At 34.7% G+C, this 8,565-nt stretch overlaps 1 long non-coding RNA gene across 1 annotated transcript in view; it reads left to right on the forward strand.

The window, feature by feature from the left end:
* Positions 1–323: 323 nt before the first annotated feature.
* The window catches only part of LOC108358927 (uncharacterized), a 10,927-nt gene continuing 2,685 nt past the window's right edge, over positions 324–8,565 (forward strand). Inside the window, exons 1-2 of the long non-coding RNA XR_001846851.1 lie at positions 324–334; positions 4,775–4,781. This is a non-coding gene — a long non-coding RNA (uncharacterized LOC108358927). The remainder of the gene's footprint in view (positions 335–4,774; positions 4,782–8,565) is intronic.

An 8,565-nucleotide genomic window follows, 5' to 3' on the forward strand; every position in this document is an offset into this window, starting at 1 on the left:
GGGTGTTTGATAGAAAAAGTGCTGTACAATGAGAAACTACCCCAATGGAATATTTTTGGCCGACTTCAAAAAAAGGAGGAGGTTATCAATTCGTAGGAATATTTTTTTTGTATGTACATATGTTACCGCATAACTATGGACCACGTGCACCGATTTTGATAAATCTTTTTTTATCGGAAAGGTATTACCCCAATGTTGGTTCCATTCTTATTTTGTTTAGATCATATCATTGAAAAAAGAAGAAATTAACGTTACTCCTAAATTGTTATATGAGACATGAAGTCGGTTGTGTTTTAATGTTTAACTGGTTTCTCTACAAGTTTTTCATTTCAAAGTCTAAAAATAACTTTTATTCACAATCCCTTCTTTTAGACTTCACTTTCCCCGAAATAAAATCTCACTGAAGGGGGCCGAATCCGGGTTGTCTCAAATTTGACAAGAAATCTCGTTCAAAAATTCATCATCTCACCCTTCTGGAAGAATCAAGGAACACCAACAAACTTCTATAAATTTAGAAACACCTTTAGTGCAGACAAATTACAAAAGCCTGATCGCCAATCCTTTTTTGTTGTGAAATCTTTGCTATCTTGATGTTGTATTATAGGTACGGTGACCATATTTCTGTGGCCAAAAATCGGGACATTTCTAAAGCATCGAAACCGAACCTACAATTTATTTTTTATAATAAATACAGCTGAATACAGTTTTATTTAAAACAAAACAAAGAGAAAACAAATTGCAAAATTTTTATTATTTTTATATGAAAATATAACTTAGGGTGTTCTTACGCGATATGTATTTGCATGTGTATATGCCTTTACACGATATGTTGGCATTTCCATATGTAAAAATTGGCATATACACATGCAAATACATATCGTGTAAGAACACCCTAAGTTATATTTTCATATAAAAATAATAAAAATTTTGCAATTGGTTTTGTCTTTGTTCTCTTAAGTTTCTGAGTTTAGTTTATTTCGTTTTCAGAGAACGTATTTTTAAATAGTTAAATAAAGACTGTAAATTTGAGAGACATACGCAATTACATATGTATTGAAAAAAGTCACATTTACAGATGCACATACATATCATGTAAGAACACCTTTGCTATCTAAAAAAAAAAAACATGTAAATCACAATTTCGAAATTTGTAGACCATTTATAAAAATTCGACGAATTTGAATAAATGTTCAATACAATTTGAAACATTTTAATCAGATTTTCTAGAATAGTTTTCAGTATGCAGTTCGAGAAAGTAGCGAATATCCTTTACTTGGGAGCCAGCATTTACACCGATAATAATGACAGCATCGAGGTTCAACGCAGAATCACTCTTGCCAACAAGTGATACTTTGGATTGAGTAGGCAATTGAAAAGTAAAGTCCTTGCTCAACGTTTAAAAATTATACTCTATAAGTCACTCATAATGTTCGATCTGGTATAAGGCGCAGAAGCTTGGACAATGAAAACTTCCAATGAGGTGGCTCTTGGAGTAGTCGGGAGATAGATTTTGCGGAAGATTTACGGACCTTTACGCGTAGTCGACGGCGAGTACCCAGACGATGGAACAATGAGCTGTACAACGACATGGAAATAGTGCAGCCAAACAAAATACAGCGGCTCCGCTAGCTTGGCGAAAGTATTCAACTCGGATCCCACTGGTGGTAGTAGAGGAAGAGCAAGGATCTACTGCGATGGAAAGACAAGTGTAGAACACAGAAGAGAAACTACTGGGGTGCTTTATTGAACTCGGCCAAAATCGCTTAGGCGGTTACAGTGCCAAAGAAAAAGGTAGAATATTTTTAGTGAAATCTCCACAAACAAATCAAAATATCTTTTGATTTTTTATGAGCTAATGATAGTTCTTTAGTTAGGTACTTGGAACCTGGAAAGATCTTTTTTGTCGCTAATGAGATTCCCTAACCCATCATTCCCGATACCTTCGGTTTTCTTAGTGAATGCTAAAAGGCCTTGGTAGGCGAGTTCTTTATTACTAAGTGTTGGACGATGACACCTATTCAGTGCATTTAAAATCGTTGTCGAATGTGTTAGTACCCAGCGAATAGCCTGGAAATTTTATTTAATGGATTAGTATACTATCTATGTATTGAAGGGTTAGCTCAAGAAATTGGCCTGTCTATGTCTGGAAATGTTACTCGTACATATCGCTAGGTTAGAGTTTCGACCGAATATTGAACAAGAGTGCACCTGCGCCACACTTGCGAAGCGAATGAATCTGGCGAAGCGAATTAAGAGGCAGAGAAGGCATTAAGAGCCTATTAACACTATTAATGCATATTTTAACTGCATCTTTCGTTCCGCAAAGTAGGGAAAATTGAGAGTGCAAAATGTGATAGAGAGCTGCGAATTTCTGCTGGAAAAATTTTTACTAGCAAAAACTTGCAAGTAAGAAAATCAGCTGATCACAAACATATGTTTGCAAATAAAGAAAAGAAAATATGGCTTTTTTGAATTATTTATTGCAAATTTTATTATTAATGGTAGTATACAACGAAAACTAAAGTAAATTTATTAAGCGCAACGTTTGTTGAGTTTGTTTTTAGTTAATTTACTATTAGTCTCCAGTTTGTTTACTTTGGTGTATGCAGCATACTGAAAGGTTTTTTGCTGAAGTTGTCAGTTTTGGTATGTTAATTGTTGAAAATAAAATTTTATAATTTTAAAGGTAAAATTGTAGCTATATCTATTATTGTTTTTTTTTTTATCAATGACGGGTGTTTGGAGGAGATTCTCTTATTTTTGAATGCGTCAAAAAATAACTTATTCCTTCCGATATACATAATTAATTTGTATTTTAAAAAGGTTTTTTTTTTAACCAAAAGTGTTAATTGCAAGTTTTTGCAAATATTGTGTTCTCGTACATACTTCTGTGGATATTTTGTCTCTTTGAGAGCGAATGCTGCTAAATTCTCAGAATTTTTGCTGCTGGATAATTGCGTCCGCTCAATACGAGTACACACAGGGTTGCCACTGAAAAACTTTTGTTTTCCTACCAAGAGCTGCCTCAAAAACCTACCAACCACTTTTTTTAATTTAAATAGTTTGTGCTGCAGAATGAAAGATAATGCACATCGATAATGATAATAAATGAAACTACATCGATTTTTCGTCTCTCCTGAACAATTAAAAAAAATGGACTTGGCATCTTTTCACCTTTAGGTAACGATATATAAAAAATAAGCCTCACGGTTGGGCTTGCAAAATGTCCGGGTCCAGGAGCCTCCGGTCTTGGGACAAAATCTGCGCTCTGCGGGTTTAACATTAATTCCTTCGAGCTGCGGTTAAAAACTTTGAGATTTTCCGATTTACGGGAAATATGACTAACAATAAGTAGTTTTCTTTTTTTAATCGCTCTTCTAGTGCAATTTAAAATATTTTAACAACCTTGTCACTGTTGAAACTATTATCGATTCGCAACTGCATTTCAAAGAAAAATATCTCTTTTATAAACCTGCCTTTACATCCATCAATTCAACTATTTGATATTTATGGGTCGATTACGGATAGCACCGCAACCACGGTTCGGTTGCCAGCTGGTAACGCAACTGGAAAGAAAATTTGTATTACGAATGGCAACTGTTGTCAGTTGCTGTAGAGTTATCGATAGTCGAAATTTGACAGTTCGACAACCAGAAAGTGGCTGTAAACAAGCTGTGCGAGTAAAATTAAACAAAAGACTTTAAAAAAAAAGACAGCAATAAAGCTGAGTTCATCACAATTATTTTTTAAGAGGAAGAGAAGTGCATGAACGCGGCCTCAATCAGGCGATATTTAAAGGATAATTCCAATCCTTTGGAGCTACCGCGTGCACTGTAAGCAAAAGTCAATGCTTTCAAGGTTTTTCTTTTATTATCGTTTGTGTTCATTTTCAAAGCACATTGAGGACTTCCAAAAGAAGCTGTAGTATAATTCGTTAATAAACAGATGAACCACTTTGTTCAACTTCAATACCTCCGCTCACAAAAAGCTTGCGAACCTCTTCGATTCTACAATTTGGAAAACTTGGTGTGTCGGTAGTTTTAAAAAAGGTGCTTCAGTTGATAAAGGAAAACATTTGCAAACAGTGTTCGCTTTTGTTTCGCCAAAAAGGGCGTACTCCACGGGAACTAAAATTTCAAATTATTGTTTTGTTATTTTCACCATATTCTGTAAAAGCAAACTGCATTGCAAAATGTTAATATCGTTCAAATTATTAAAAAGTAAAATATATAACAAACTTTTCAATTTTCGCTCCTAAATACGCTTCCAAAACCTTCCCAGCAACCATAAAAATGTAGTTGCCTGTATACACACTTTGTAGCAACTGCAGTTGTCAGTTGCCATCTGTAATACCGTTTTGGCAACTATCAACGCAACTGAAGTTCGCTTGCTATCGATTATCGACCCATTAGATACGTACTGAATAAAACTTTTTTTTAGTTCAGAGAATTGCCGAAGGTAATTGGTAAAATTCTGTCTATACCAGTAAGCAACGAGGTTTTATAATGAATGAGGATAAAATTGATATTCTCAAAATTTGGCAAGCCTACTCACAGTGCTGACAAAGTGGCACATTACAACAAGCTAGAGATGTTTTCTGTTTTATGAGCAAAGAAAGCTACAAAAATTTTAAGCGTCCTACAATCCTACCAACGAGAAAACAATCTACAAATTTTGTTAGGAAAAGCCCAAAACGGCAACCCTGAGTACAAACCTAATACCACCTTAACCTTAAAACGCTACTCAACACATTTCGATAATTCTCTCTCAATAGTAATGTTGTATGCGGAAATAAGAGGGAGAGATATACATTTCCGTTGCATCCGAAAGTGTCACAGTACGGTTCGGTTTGGTCCAGCAGCCCAAAATGATGTTCGGTCGTTCTCTAATTTTGACAATTTCTTGGTTCTCATCACGACCAATGTCATCTCTTAGTAAAGCACAAAATGAACACCTCTGATTACGCCTTACGGCTCAGTTATGTCTGATACCAAATGTAAACTCCAAATATCTGCTTCCATAATAGTCCGGTCAAATTAGACCAAAAATAGGAGTGAAGTTACAAAAATTCCCACCCAGCTGAAAATTGGTAGGATTGTTCAAAACGCCATCAGAGAGGAAATCAAGAAAGTCCTCATCGATCCGGTACCTAGAAAAAGAGTTACTCGGGGTCAAATGTCTCAAAAACGGGGTTTTCGCGATTTTTACCGTTATTCAGCTTAAAGCAAAAATGTGTTCCTTTTAATCACGTATATCTTACGAACCAATTTAAAAATCTTAATACAAAATAAGGCAAATGAAAGCCAATGAAATTCTCCATAAACCGTTTATACATCACTTTCCGATAGGGCTTATAGTTTCTGACAAATTAATTAATCATTCCAGCTTTTTTTATTTTTTAACGAAAAAATGAAAAAAATCAAACTTTAACAGAGGAAAAATTTAAAAAATAACGGGGTTCTGTGCCAAATTTTGGCATTTGTACTAAAGACCATTCTGTTACAAAAAAAAAATTAAGTGATAAAGAAAATCGATGGATAAATACGAAATATGAGTGGTCAAATGGAAATGCGCAAAGATTTTTTTATGAAATACGACCAGTAAAGCGTGGTACTCACACGCCACGAACACCCGAACTTTCAACTTTTCAATCGTTATATCTCGGAAACGGTGGCTCTTAGGACAAAAAGTATTTAGACATTTGTTATAGATAATTATCTGATATACAATTTTTGTCTAAACTAATTTTATGATAAACTTACCGTTTTGCTGAAAATCGCGAAAACCCCGTTTTTGTGACCTTTAACCCCAGAGTAGCTTTTTTCCAGGTATCGGATCGATGAGGACTTTTTAGATTTCATTTATGATGGTGTTTTGAACAATCCTACCAATTTTCAGCTGGATGGGAATTTTTGTAACCTCGAATGTCTAAATTGACCGGACTATAAGGCGAATATGCCCTTGTTAAAGTAAGGGAAATTCGGCAGGGAAGTAGTAACGGCCACCGGGTGAAGTGTAAGATGCTGGTAAGGCATTATAACGTGCACCTATTTCTTACGGGAAAATTACGGAAAATCGTATGTTTTATAAAACTAAAGAAGTAAGTAAAATCGTCCAAAGGTTTTTCTTTTTTTTTGTTGTTATTGCATTGTAAGATCCGATTGTTTAATGTAAAATAAACTCGCGTTGTTTGTTCAATTGATAGGCGCCATAATTGTACTAAAATTTTCCATCTATGCGTTTTCTCTAATTTTAAACAAATTAAGTTGATCTGTTAATGATTCTATGCATGTACATATGCATTTATATACGAGTAATTGGGTGCATACATAGGCATATATTTTTTGTTTGTAATCTTTTTTTTTTAATTAGGCTTATAATATTTTATTCATTTGTTTGTATGTACATATGTATGTATGTATGTACAAGTATGCTTTCCCTAGACTTATAGTAAAAATCTCATCCGATTTACTTGGGTGCGTATACGTAGTGGGAAATGGTTTTACCATAGTTTTAATAAGATTTGTAACGATTATTCCAGTAAACGGAAAAGGTTTAAATAATAATAGAACGTGGCAATTATTTCGACAGCACTGAATTTAGAATGGTTATTATGCTAAAGCAGTTAGCCTACCGTAAAGAAAAAACTTTAACCGCATATTTTCTAAAAAATATATATCGTATGTATATATACATGCAAGTACATATAAGTACGTAATAAATACTAAACAGATTACCGAGTTGTACCCGTTAAATTTATATTTCATATTTCTTGTTTTCGCTTACACATATTAACTACTTACATATATTATTAAAAAATTTTGCTATGTTAAACTCGCTGATTTGAGCTTAACAAAGTTTTCCCAACATTTTTTTATTTTACGTATTTGCAAATATATAACTCGTTTGTCTTCAATTGATTTAGTTACCAAGCATTGCCGCAGAAAAAACATGCTTTTTGCGTTTATTTAATTCTGGCCAGTAAATATTTGTCTGACATCAGTTTAATAAGATTTTATATAAGGAAGGATTAAAATTTTGAGTGTTTTTAATACCAAGCTTGGGATTAAGAATGTCCAACAACTTTCGCTTTCGCTTTTGATGTTTACATATTTCTTTGCCGCAAATCGTTACATGTACAGTGAAATCTCTCAGAGCAGATATCGCAACAGTATAGAATTTTTGTCCGCCACAGGCAGGCTTCCGGGATAGGCGCGTTGATTCCAATCTGGTTCTAACAACAATTTTATTTATAACCATTTATTTTCGAATTTGAACTTTCTATTTCAAGAAAGTGTACACTTTCTTTGGTGTTCACTACACTTGTATTCGCAATTTGTTGATTTTGTCACCACCTACAAAGAAAGCAAGCAATCGTTCCCACGACAGTCGGGTCTACGTAAACGGAACGACCCTGATTTATATTTGGCCAAGCACTGTCACTCCAGCAACATTCCCCAAAAACTCTTTGGAGAACTTATATGCTGCTACAACAACAACAAAAGCAAGCAATCCTTGAGTATTCGAATCATGGGCTTGTTCGAGTTGCAATATCAACCGTAGTGTTCCGCGAATTGTCAAAGTATCACGTTCGGTGTGAATTTCTAGCAACGTTTTGTCGATTGGGAAGTTGCAAGAGTCTTGCAAATTTTGCTGTTTTTATTACGTGCATCGAACAGGCCGCATTTTTTTTATTATTCATTGAATCCACGATTGAGAGAATACAAAGGTTGCGCCGATCTCGGACCGCTATTCCTCTCTTAACGAATTTGACAGAATCGTTGTTTGCATGACGTCACACTGGTGCAACTTGTTTACGTTTTCCTTGCAACATTTTTTCTTCATCTTCCATTCTTGCTCACGTTTTGGCATTTCTCTCTCGCAATTGCACCAGTGTGACGTCACACAAAAGTTATTCTCAAAAATCCTCTCTGATCGGCGCAATCTTGTATTCTATCATTCTTGCATTGAATCTGCGCGTATTTTTTTGTCACGCTCTTTACAAAATATACGCAACAATTATTGTTTAAGGGAAAGCAAATGGTAAATTAGCCTAAAGCATTGACAGATGGCAAAGTTGATCCGGATTAACGGACCTGATCAAAATTGTACCCAACACGGCAATAATGCGGATTAAGCGAGCTGTGAGGTCGTGGAATCGAATCCAACAGCCAGCAAACATTTGTTTACATTTTGTTTGCTCCCTCAATCATTACATTTATTTGTTTAATGTAATTATAGTTGGTGTTGTTATTTTTAATCAAAACTTAAGTCTAAAAAATTAGATTAACGTGAAATAATTATATGAAATAATAAAAACATGAAAATGAAATAATCAGCCCTATTATGCATTTCGATTACGTTCCCGCATTTCACTCCGCAAAAATCGCAATTTGGTATTCTGAGTTAAGGCGGATTCACCGTTCGTGTCCGGACACTTTTTATACCCGAGCGCACTTGTGCACAAGGGTATTATAACTTTGTTCACATAACGGTTGTTTGTAACAGGCAAAACGAATCGAGATAGATATAGACAAATGTATACATAAATGATCAGAATGAAAA

Source organism: Rhagoletis zephyria, unplaced genomic scaffold, assembly GCF_001687245.7.
Source record: "Rhagoletis zephyria isolate East Lansing unplaced genomic scaffold, Rhagoletis_zephyria_1.1 Rzeph_scaffold_00314, whole genome shotgun sequence".
Taxonomy (NCBI): domain Eukaryota; kingdom Metazoa; phylum Arthropoda; class Insecta; order Diptera; family Tephritidae; genus Rhagoletis; species Rhagoletis zephyria.